General features: G+C 46.1%; 1 long non-coding RNA gene across 2 annotated transcripts; it reads right to left on the reverse strand.

Moving 5' to 3' along the window:
• Positions 1-489: 489 nt before the first annotated feature.
• On the reverse strand, positions 490-9,820 carry LOC129505957 (uncharacterized). Of its 2 annotated transcripts, XR_008663641.1 has the most exons (4): positions 9,692-9,820; positions 8,629-8,795; positions 7,027-7,209; positions 490-1,741 (listed from the first exon to the last, which is right to left on the reverse strand). It is a non-coding gene; the product is annotated as an uncharacterized LOC129505957 (long non-coding RNA). The 2 variants fall into 2 exon arrangements; XR_008663640.1 differs by lacking the exon at positions 490-1,741 and having other exon boundaries at positions 6,951-7,209.
• Between the last annotated feature and the right edge of the window lie 1,646 nt (positions 9,821-11,466).

The raw sequence follows: 11,466 nt of genomic DNA on the forward strand, positions 1-11,466 counted from the left end.
CTGGTTCCTCTCTTTACGGCTAGTATTGGATCTGGGAGTGAAGGCATCGCAGTATCCATAGTTCTGTGTTATCTCACAGTGTCCACAATTAGATATATTCTGTAGGAGGGATGTGACATTTCAATGGGTTCCCATCACCCTGCATATCAGGAGGGTGTGGGGTGGTATTAGAAACAAATTCTAAATCTCCCATTCCTCTCTTCTGGAATTTTTCCATTGTCATGAACCATGACAAAACTGGCATTATATGGTACCCAAGAAATGTAACAAGGGGTGTTTTCCTGGCTTAAGAAGTTATGTTTTAAATTATGATAAGTAATATATGGGGAGATACTTAAATGAAAATAAATATTTTAATATTTCATTTCAATAGCACTAAGGTACATAAATGGAGTGCTTACCACTTGTCAACACCATGCTCAGCACTTCTTTTTTTTTTTTAAGATTTTATTTATTTATTCATGAGAGACACAGAGAGAGAGGCAGAGACACAGGCAGAGGGAGAAGCAGGCCCCATGCAGGGAGCCCCATGTGGGACTAGATCCCACCCCAAGCTGAAGGCGGACGCTCAACCACCGAGCCACCCAGGCGTCCCTATGGTCTTTCTATTCAAAGTGTGGTCCTCGGATGAGCAGCATTGACGCTATCTGGGAGCTTGTTGTCTGAGCTGCAGCCCAGACCTCCTGAATCAGAATCTGCATTTTTAACAAGATCCCCCAGGTGATTCGTGTGCACTTTAAAGCTTTAACGTTCTGCTTCACGAAGCAGGCACTATTACCGTCTGCCTGAAGAAACTTGCTGAGGGTACACAATTTGGAGTTAGCGGAGCCAGAATCCCGATCCAGGATCTGATCGACTCCAAGACCCCCACGCTCCTGACAACTCCTCCAAAAGGCCTCACGGTAGATCCCATCACCCTGTAAGCCAGGGGTTTGCTATATGGACAACTGCCCTGTGTTTAAAGGGAGGTGGTGAAGGTCTTCCGTGATTCTGAAAAAGAGGCTCTGGAACAGGTTTCTCCACCAGGGCAGCATTGCTCCATCACGGCTCCAACTGTTTGGCCCTCTGGTTCCCCTAAATGATTGAGAATACCTTAGGAGATGGGACCATTGCCCTGTTTGTTTTCACGTCTCCAGAAATGAACACAGCAGCTGGCACATAACATAGGATGTGCTCCTTACGTGCTCATTAACGAACCAACAATAGACCTGTTTGTTCAAGGGATCTGTATAGACTGTGGACAGTGAAGTGAAAGCTGATGTTATTTTGCAATAAAGGAGGGTGCAGGGGCTTTCTCTGGCGTTTGCCCCGAGCCCAGAGGTTCAGCTTGCAGAAAACCAACGAACTGAAGCTGCTCTTGGTTTGTCAGCGAGGCTTATCTCTCCACGCAGGCAGCCCCCAACCTCAGCCAAGCGATGGGACTTCCTGAGAAAGGCTCTCCTTTCCTTCCCAGCTCTGGCGCACAGCTCCTCTGTGGCTGTAATTAAACTCCTCCACCCGATTCATGAAGGACGGGACCTGTGACGTGCTCAGCGCTGGAGCTCCAGGTTTCTGTGGTCCCAACTTTTCTTCTTTCTCTTCTTTTCTTTTTTTTCTTTTCTTTTCTTTTCTTTTCTTTTCTTTTCTTTTCTTTTCTTTTTCTTTTCTTTTCTCTTTTCTTTCTTTTCTTTTCTTCTTTCCTTTTCTCTCTTCTTCTTCTTCTTCTTCTATCGATTATATCTCCTCTCTTCCTCCTGAAGAGCTAAGGAGAGGAGAACATGGACACGCAGCAATGGTTAGTGGTTAGAGCAACCAGATGCCCTGGTTTCCCGGGACCCGCTGTGTTTATGCCTGCTGTCCTGGCATAGTTAATAAAAACATCCTCTTTCACCATCAAAAATGTCTCTGTTTGGGGGCAGCCCAGGTGGCTCAGCAGTTTAGCACCACCTTCAGCCCAGGGTGTGATCCTGGAGACCCGGGATCGAGTCCCACATCGGGCTCCCTGCATGGAGCCTGCTTCTCCCTCTGCCTGTGTCTCTGCCTCTCTCTCTCTGCATCTCTCTGTGTCTGTCATGGATAAATAAATAAATAAAATCTTTAAAAAAAAAAGTCTCTGTTTGGATGACAAATGAGATGGTCACCGGAGTCACTGGGACCTAGGGATGGTCCTGAAGTTAGCTCGGGAGCCAGGACAGGGCCAGCCCCTCACGCAGGGACCTGCTCTCTGGACTGGCACGTCGCCTGTTGTTGGCTCTTTCTCAAAGTGTGGTCTTCGGGCCACCTGCTGCTGCCAGCTATGGAGCTGCCCCACTTCGGCCTCCTTGGCCTCCTTGGCCAGCAGCAGGCACGTCCTTTCCCCCAGAGCCCCAGTCGGACCCCCTGCGTGCACCTGAGCTTCCCCCCCAAAGACCCCCAAGGACCTTCTCTTCCCCCCCGGCACACGTCCCCTGACCCTGAGCACCCAAATCCTTAGCTCTCAGTCTCAAGGCCTCCAGCCTCCCATTGTCCTTCGGCAGTGACCCAAATACCACCCTTTTCTGCACCCCACGGTGCTATTATTAGGTGGTTTCATCAGAAACTAGAAGTGCAACCCCTGGCGGCCCTTTGATCCCCCCTGTGAGCGAGCGGAGGAGAGAATGGCCGGAAGGGACGGCCCAGCCTGAGGCTGGATGGTCCGGCTGGCTTTCCTCTGGGCTCCGGGGGACTGCAGGCCAGCAGGAAAGAGCTGAGCTATTCTTAGCCAAGGTGTGGGAGCCTGGCAGGAGCTCCAGGCGCTGCCCCAAGGGCCAGAGACAGGAACTGGCCACCCACTTTGGCTGCTTCCCCCCACCTCCTTTGGCTGCCCCTCACCCCAGGAAATGACCACCACACTCCCCCAACTGTGGCTGGGACTCGGGTCACCCCCTCGGTCCCCTCAGCAGCACGCAGGGCTTGGCCTCCCTCTTCCTGGGCAGTGTGGGGTGCAGTTAGCACCCGTCTCAGTGCCCAGGCGGAACCCTATCATTCCACAGGTGCCAAGGCCACGCTCCAGAGCTGGGAAGGGACTGGTCCGGGCCCATCTGGACACTCAGGGTCCGACTCAGACCCTGACCAGTGCCAGGCAGGGTCCTAGGTTATGGGAGCTGTGAGGCTGGGCTAAGGGTTCCAAACACCAGTCAGAAGGCATGGGCCATCTGCCACAACATCCTCATAAGTCCTCAGGAAACTGATAGAAAAACAGGAGAAGGTCACCAACTGTACTCCTGTAGCAAGGGCTTCCTTTTGAGTTTATGCTCTTCTTAACTTGAGGTTATAAAAAGGAAGACCTTATTTTTATGAAATGACTATACCTAGCATATGATAATTCTCTGTCAGCCCCTAACCTTAAAATATCTTTGATTGATGTGTGAAATAAAAATATATTTGTGAACCAATAAAGCAGAGAATACTGACAAGAAAATAAAGCCACAGTTCGTTCATTCATTCAGGAAACATCCAGAGGGTCTGCTACAGGCCTGCATTGCACCCGGGCACAAATGCACATGGCTTCCATCCTCCTGCTGCTTACAGCCAAATGGGGATGACAGGTGATAAACAAGAAATGTGTGACTGTAAAATGGGATAGGTACTACGAATGGAGGTTTTATTCATTCATTTATTTATTTATTTTAAGGTTTTATGTATTTATTCATGAGAGACACGCAAAGAGAGCCAGAGACATAGGCAGAGGGAGAAGCAGGCTCCCTGCAGAGAACTGGATCCAGGACTCGATCCAGGACCCCAGGATCATGACCTGAGCCAAAGGCAGATGCTCAACCCCTGAGCCACCCAGGTGCCCCACGACTGAGGTTTTAAAAAGATGGTTCTGTAAGACACAATGGAAAGGACTTGGGTGGGGGGGCTTAGTTTCAGTGGGGCAGGTGGGGAAAACCAGAAGGTGAGGAGCCGGCTTACAGGGGGGCTGTAATCAGCTGGGAGGAGCAGTCAGGCAAAGGGACAGCTCAGGTGGAGACCTGAGGTTGGAAGAGACCTTGGGAAGATTTAGGAACCTGAGACAGCCAGTGACAGGGAGAGGGGGTAAAGGGGCCAGCCTGAGAGCCCAGGCTGACAGGCAAGGTGAAGCCCAGCCCCTTTAGATCTGATTGGCCACAGTGAGCAGTTTGCACTTTGCTTTGGAGCAAAGGGAAGTCATTGAAAGGTATTCAGTGGGGGAATGAAATGGCCCAGTTTTCATTTTAAACATATTATCCCTGCCTGCCGCGTGAAGAATGAACAGGGGAAACTCCAGAATGGTCCGAAGGAGACCAGATCAGAGGCCACTGGTATTCTGAGAGAAAAATGCAGGAGATACAGAGAAGCAGTAGACTTTTCTGAAGATTATGTTCTACTTGTGAGCAAACACACACACACACACACACACACACACGCAATGAGTCAGATTATTTGGCAAATTCAATAAAGTCATATGTTTGGACACAGATTTTTGGAGACAAGAGCTGAGTACACTCCAGGACCTTCCCACTCCCTCTTGCGTTCTAATCCTCTGGTTTTACTGTGGGGTCTTCAGATGGTCCCTGCACTTGCTCCCCTAGGTCAACACATCCTGGAGACTGCCCCTGTCCCCAACCAGCCCTTCCAAAGCTCCCCGGTTTGGATGTGGCCATCTCTGGAGAAAACACACATCTGGGAAGCAGCTGCCTGGCCACTCTCGCAAAATCATCGTCTAATCCAGTTGAAGCTGGAGTGGAGTGAAGGCGTGGAGGACTAAGGAAAAACACGAAGCCTGTCCAAGATGGGATCTGGGTAGAGTGTCAGGGGCACCACCCCATCTTTGGAGACATGCCTCCAGGGTAGCCCTTGGGATTTCAACTGGCCTTTGTGTCTTCCTCTGATCCCTCCAAAACCAGATGTGTCCCACAGCTGTGTACCATCTGCTACCCTCCACCCCAGAGGAGGCTACAGTTCGGGGGTTAAGGAAGTGAGGCAAAGACAGTGACTCTTCTTTGGCTCTGGAGGGTGAATTGCAGGGATAAGTCTAGTCTTCCCACAAAGTAGGCAAATAGCCTGGACTCCATCTGCACGGTGGCTCCCCCAAAACTCTCTCCTGGTGTGGAAAAAATTTTAAAGGAAACTCCATATCCTGGGGCTTCCAAACTCCTTTCCTACTGAATGGTTCATAGACTCTGGCTTAGAGACTTCTTCTTTCCTGTTCGTGCTACTCCCCACTCCTCTTTCTTCCTCCACACCCTGAGTACTTGCACCCTGAGTTCCCAAACCTGGATCATTATAAGTCTAGCAGCATCTAGTCAGGCTGACATGCAATCTTCCCCAAAGGAAGAGTACTGTACTCCCATCCAGTAGATGATGTTATCAGCCCCCTCCCTGAGCTCAGAAGTTTGGTGCAGTCCAGACATATGGATCGTTTTAGAGACTCATGCAATTTGGCAAGCCTGTTTCACACCCTCCAAGCCCTGCCGCTCTGACACTGCTCTGCTGGGAGTGCACCAGGAGAGAGAATGAGCAGATCTGGCCAGGCTCCTCTATTCTTGTTCTTCCCCGGTCACTTCTCCTGGCAACTAACTCTCTACCCAATCTGGAAAACAAAAATTGTTTCTTTCCTCATTCAGTCTTTGGCTAAAAACTGAAAGAAGTTGTGAGAGAAGGAGAGAGAGACAGAGAAAAAGAGAGGGGGACAGAAAGAGTGAAAGATAAGAGAAAGAAAGAATGTAGAACTATAGTGGCCAGTTGCCCAAGACAAAAACTAGGAGCTCCGTAACCAGCTATGTACTCAGCCTTGCTCCTCCTCCTCTTCTCCATCTCTAGCCACTCCAGGGAGATCTTGTGCATCCCTCAAATATGTGTGGTTGGTGCTGCTGGATTGTGCAGTGCACCACCTGAGCACTATCTACTTCAACCCTCCTCCTCCATCAGGTGCTTCACCTCGAGCCTTCATCTTGACGAGTAAATCCAGCCTTACTCTGTATGTTCCAAAGTGATGAAAAATGTCTCTACGGAGACAAAAAGAGGTCTCTGAACCTTTCCGAGTTCACATTTGCCCCTTTTACCCAGCTAGATGCATCGGAGCCTGGCCTGTCTTGGAGGAAAGGGAGCTTTCTTGCTGCCCCTAAAAGAAGGAACATCTTCTTTGCTCAGAAGGCAGCAGCCAGAACTGCCAAGGAAAGTAATTCTGGCACTCGGAGGTCTTCTCCCAGTATAAGACCCCTGGTGACCCCCCAGCTAGGGAGTGTGCAAATTTTGAACCCTAAAGGGTGAGGCCATCTTGGATGAAGATGCTAAACTAGGAGAGTTCCCCAAAATTCCCAGGAATCGGGCCACTCTTGAGCCAACCCTCTGCCTCCGAGGTGGTCTCTTCCAGGCCACAGGTCCAATGCAGGAGTTGAGAAGTGGGAGAAATGAGAAGTGAGGAATGCTTAGCCCTTTTCTTCCAGAGCCAGGGCTGGACCAAGCACCTTATTTTATTTTTGATGGTTTCAAGACAGAAAAGACCTCTACACAAAGCATAAGAGTCAATAGCTTAGGACAGATGTTTCCTTTCCAGCCACATTTTCCTGCCCTGAGTTAAAAATAGCCACCCTCTTTGCTTTGGCTTCCATAAGATGTATGTTATTAACGCTCTCCATTTGGGTTTGCAGAGATGAAGATTGATGGGTCTCTGGATTTTCAAGCCTATTGGCCTATGAACTAGATGCAATATTGTGTGCGAGGTGATCCAGCCCCTTGAGGGGGTGCTTCCTGGGCCCTCTAATGAAGGAAATTGCTTCCCTACACCTACCTTCAGGTAGCGTCACACAGTATTTCCAAGCCAAAATGGCAGTTTGCTAAGTGGCTCCACTTTTGTTTCTCCATAAATCCTTCATCTTGGAATTTTCTTGAATCAATTACACTCTGACCCCCAGGGTAGCCTGGACCTCCTTTGATAGTCTGGCTTAATGCAAACATAAACACTATCCACCAGCATTCATGAGCAATGCTCAGCTAGGCCTCCGCTGTGAGGAAGATTTATTGAAAGCCTAGAAAGGACACAAGGGAAATGAGCAGAGACAATACCAGAAGCACAGCCACGCTCATGGATGCAAACAATGCATGTCTGACCCTTCTCAGGGCGCTGCTTCCCAGGACTTAACAGAGCCTTATCCAAGTCGTCCTCATCACAGACGTGTTCCTCCTTTAGCCAAGCTGTGTTCAGTGATCACAAGGCTGCTCCCATAGACAACCCAGGACCTAGCAGAGCTAAAAGAAAGGACTATATGAATTGATTATATGCGGTGCCTTTTACCTTCTCAAAACGAAAATAGTTTTGCTTATTATCTTTGTAAAAGTAATGCACAGCTATTGTAAAAACCAAATGCACAGGCTGCCCACAGAAGTGGAAAAGAAAGTGAAATTTAGCCATAACTTTGCCACCAGAGACAATCATCGTGTACGTGCGGATGCATGTTATCACTTCACACAATAAAATAGCATCACACGGTGACATGCTTTTTTTCCCACTTACGTATCACCAGCTCTTAACAGCTGCAACAATGCACAGAAGAGGTGTGTGCAAGTCTAGCTGAACTATCAGAGCCTTGCTCTCTGACTGAAGAGCTTGTCCCTTAGGAGCAAAACTGAGATTGTGGCCCAAGGCCAATACTTGGAGGGCAAGGGAAAATGAGACATCACATTTTCTTCCTCTTTTCTAACCATCATTATATTTTTGCCTTTAATGATATCCCAAGGGGCCTGTGAAAGATTATCTTGGGCGCCTGCACTGGGTGGTCAGCCCAAACTCACTCCCTTCTAAGGACAGCCCCGCCCACTCAAATGCAATGGAGGGATGTTATTTCAATATATAGTTCATGTATACATACATATACAGCCAAAAGTAATTTGAAAACTTCTGTAATTAAAAAAATTGTAACAAATTAAGACACAAATTATTCACAAGTGATGATTAAAAAGGGGACATACTCCAGATAAAGTGCAGATTAATGAGGCAGAAGGAATTTTGTCAATAACAATTTGAAAACTTTGATAAATATGTAACTGCCTAGGAAAATAATAACACTTGCTCAAGAAGAAATGTTTTTAAACTGAGAACTCATAACAACTAATGGAATTAGCATTTTAAAATAGTCTCATGCTAAATACTGGGCCCAAATGATTTCATAGGCAAGTTCCAACAAATCTTTAAGGATGTAATCATCCCAATCTTGTAACAACTCTTCCTGAGGATAGAAGAGAGAAAAAAGAAAAGAAATACTCTCCAACTCATTCTATAAGGACTTTATAACCCCAATACAAAAATCAAACAATGACATAGTGATGAAGGAAAAAATACAGGCTCATTTCATTTATGAATACAGAAGCAAAAATCATAAAGAGAAAATTGGACTCGCAAATTAAATTCTACAGTGTATAAAAATGATAATAAACCATGACAAAGTCGGGCTTATTGCAAAGTTGGTTTAATGTTAGAAAATCTATAAATGTAATTCACTATACTACCATAATAAAGGAGAAAAATATATATCATTTTGATAGATCAAGAGAAGACATTTAAAAAAATCATAGTAAGTTCATTATTAAAGAAAGCTTTTAGTTAATGAGGAATAGAAAGGAATGTGTTTAGCATGATACAAAGCACATATGAAAAATTAAGCACGGCACCTCGGTGGCTCAGTTGGTTAAGCATCTGGCTTCGGCTCAGGTCATGATCCCCAGGTCCTGAGATCAAGTCTCACTCTGGGCTCCTTGTTCAGCGGGGAGCCTGCTCCTCCTTCCCCCTCTGCCATTCCACCTATTTGTGCTCTCTCTCTCTCTCTCTCTCTCTCTCTCTCTCTCTGTCAAATAAATAAATAAAATCTTTGAAAAAAAGATTTAAGCTAAACAAATATTAGCTTTTAAAATCTGGAGTGAGGCAAGGATGTATAGGATCACTACATCTTTAATCCTTGTAGTGAATGTTCTTGCCAGGACACTGCCTTAGCAAAGTAATAATTCAGCGGGAGAAGGATTAGAAAGAAGAAATAAAATTATCACTATATGCAGCTGATATGATCCTTTTACATAAAGAATCCAAAGAATCTACAAAAATAATAGGAGAATTTTGCAAGGTAGTTCAATAGAAGATTAATATTAAAAAATGAATTGTTTCATACACCAACAACAAAAATAATTAAAAAGAAGATACAATTTATAATAGCATTAGAGGACATCCATCATCTAGGAATAAATCTACAAAGATGAATTAAAACCACTGCAGGAAAATCAGAAGCCTTAAGGAAGACCCAAACAATGCAAAGCTATGCCAAATTCACTGAGGGAAAGATTTGGTTCTCTCCAGATTAATCTACAGAGAAGTTCTGATCGAAATCCCAAAAGCTATTTTGGGGGAAGAACCTGATAAGCAGATTCTAATACACAAGGAAGACTAAAGAGCTGAGAGTAGCCAGGCCACTTTTCTGAAGAAAATTAGGGTCTTCCCTTGCCCTACTCCTATCAGGACTTTCTGAAAGCTGTAGTAGAGAAGACGGTGGTAAAGGTGGTGGGACACATATGGTGACCAACAGAGAGAGTCCAGGAACGGGCCCTCCTTTATATAAAATGTTGGCATATGATAAAATGGCATTTCAGACCAGAAGGGAAAGCAGAAGATACTCAGCAAGCAGAGCAGGGAAAGTAGTTCTCTGTATGAAAAATATATGACATTGGATTAGTGCCAATTACTTACCCTGAGTCTCTTAGTTCCAACCCCACATTTCTAAACTCTTCTCTAGAACGCGAGAGATAGTGTGTGTTTGCTCCATTAGATGAGAATATTCAATTCCTCTCCAAAGGCCAAGCAAAGCAAACAGGATGGGCAAAATTCATCAGCTGGATTAACTACAGATAATAAGCAAACAAGTCTTGTGAGTCATGGGCAGAATTCAGATGTGCTAAAAATGGTAGGAAGTTTCTAATCTGCAAAGACAGGTAAAAATAAACTAAATGGAATGTATTGTAAAAAAAAAATGGAACGAACAAGAGTATTACTTACAGGTGGAAAGGGACAGAGAGGTAGAGAGCATACCACCTCAGGGCTGACAGCCGGGTCATTATCTACCTCAACTGTCTACCTATTGGTGACACCATTCGGTCCCTATACGCTCTGCCCCAGAAATGCTGGCAGAAAGGATGGCTGCACAGAGCACTGACTAGCTGTGTGAGTAGACCTGTGACCAGGCCCACTTGCCCTTGCACCTCCCAACACAGCAAGCCTTGGCTGCAGCACTGGTTCCAACCATGTTCATCTACGAATCTCTTACTTAATGTCCGTTCTGGTCCTTACAACTAAACTGTCAGAGCATAACACAAGGCGGTGGGGTTCACTAACTCTGCTTGCTCCCTATCCCAAGCAGGTTAACCCACCCCAACCCTTTCCTCTTATTTCTGGCTGTATGTTTTAAGTAGATTCAATAACCCTTGTGATCTGATCATTATAATTTGGCCTGAGCCTTCTTGGTCTGTGGCCTCTACAGCTGCCTGTGGTGTACCTGGAGGCTACCACTACGTGGACCTAACGTCCCCCAGGAGACTGGGGCTGGGCATCCACATGCTGTATTTTTCCAGACTCCCTCCCCTTTCAGTTTTTTTTCCAGTTAGATTCTCCCAAGAGGAGACACTGGAGAGAGATCGGGAGGCGAGAGGTCACTATGTGCAGCTGATAGGATCCTTTATATAGAAAATGCAAAGAATCTACAAACACTTCTGAGTTCAAGTCCTCGTGGCCTCCCTGTGGCATCTGAACACCCCTGCCACCAAGGCTCCCTCCCTGCTCAACTGAAATCTAAACCCTGAGAGCTTCCAAAGAGCCAAAACAAGTTCGCAACGTGGGGAAAAGGTGTCGGTTCTAAGATGCGAAATTGGAAAATCAAAATGAACAAAAGTTTTATTAACTGTCCGTAAAAGGCAAACTTAGCCAACTTGTAAACCACAATCCAACTCTTTAACAGTTTTATATAAATGCAATAAAGTTTGAATTATGAGAGCCAAATGAAGAATGTACTTTAAAACTCAAAAAAATTTGAAATCATTTCCTTTTTCTTCTTTTTTCCATCAAAGAAGTTCCATTTAACATGAGATGAGGGTCTATTTTAAATTGATTGATATGATGTGTGTGTGTGTGTGTGTGTGTGTGTGTGTGTGTGTGTGTGCTGGGGCTGAGGTGGGGCAATGTTTCATGGTAAGGGTGGTCATTAACTAGAGGTCTAGTTAATGGGCCTGACAGTGCCTCTCACTCTGGATCTTTCTGTTGGACCCTCCACTATGTGCAGTGTAGTTACCATCCTCTTCTAGCACCAGCTTATGTCATGAAGGTGGGGGGGCAGAGACACCAAGGCGCAGCCAAGGAAGGTGAGAGCTTTGAAGAGACTGGAGAGTTTACCTCTGTCTGACTATGAGGTAACACTATGGGGCCCCAGGATGGATTTGTGGCCAGTGGCCAGACCAAACCCGAGGCTGTGGGTA

The sequence above is a fragment of the Nyctereutes procyonoides genome, unplaced genomic scaffold (assembly GCF_905146905.1).
Source record: "Nyctereutes procyonoides isolate TBG_1078 unplaced genomic scaffold, NYPRO_anot_genome, whole genome shotgun sequence".
Lineage (NCBI taxonomy): Eukaryota > Metazoa > Chordata > Mammalia > Carnivora > Canidae > Nyctereutes > Nyctereutes procyonoides.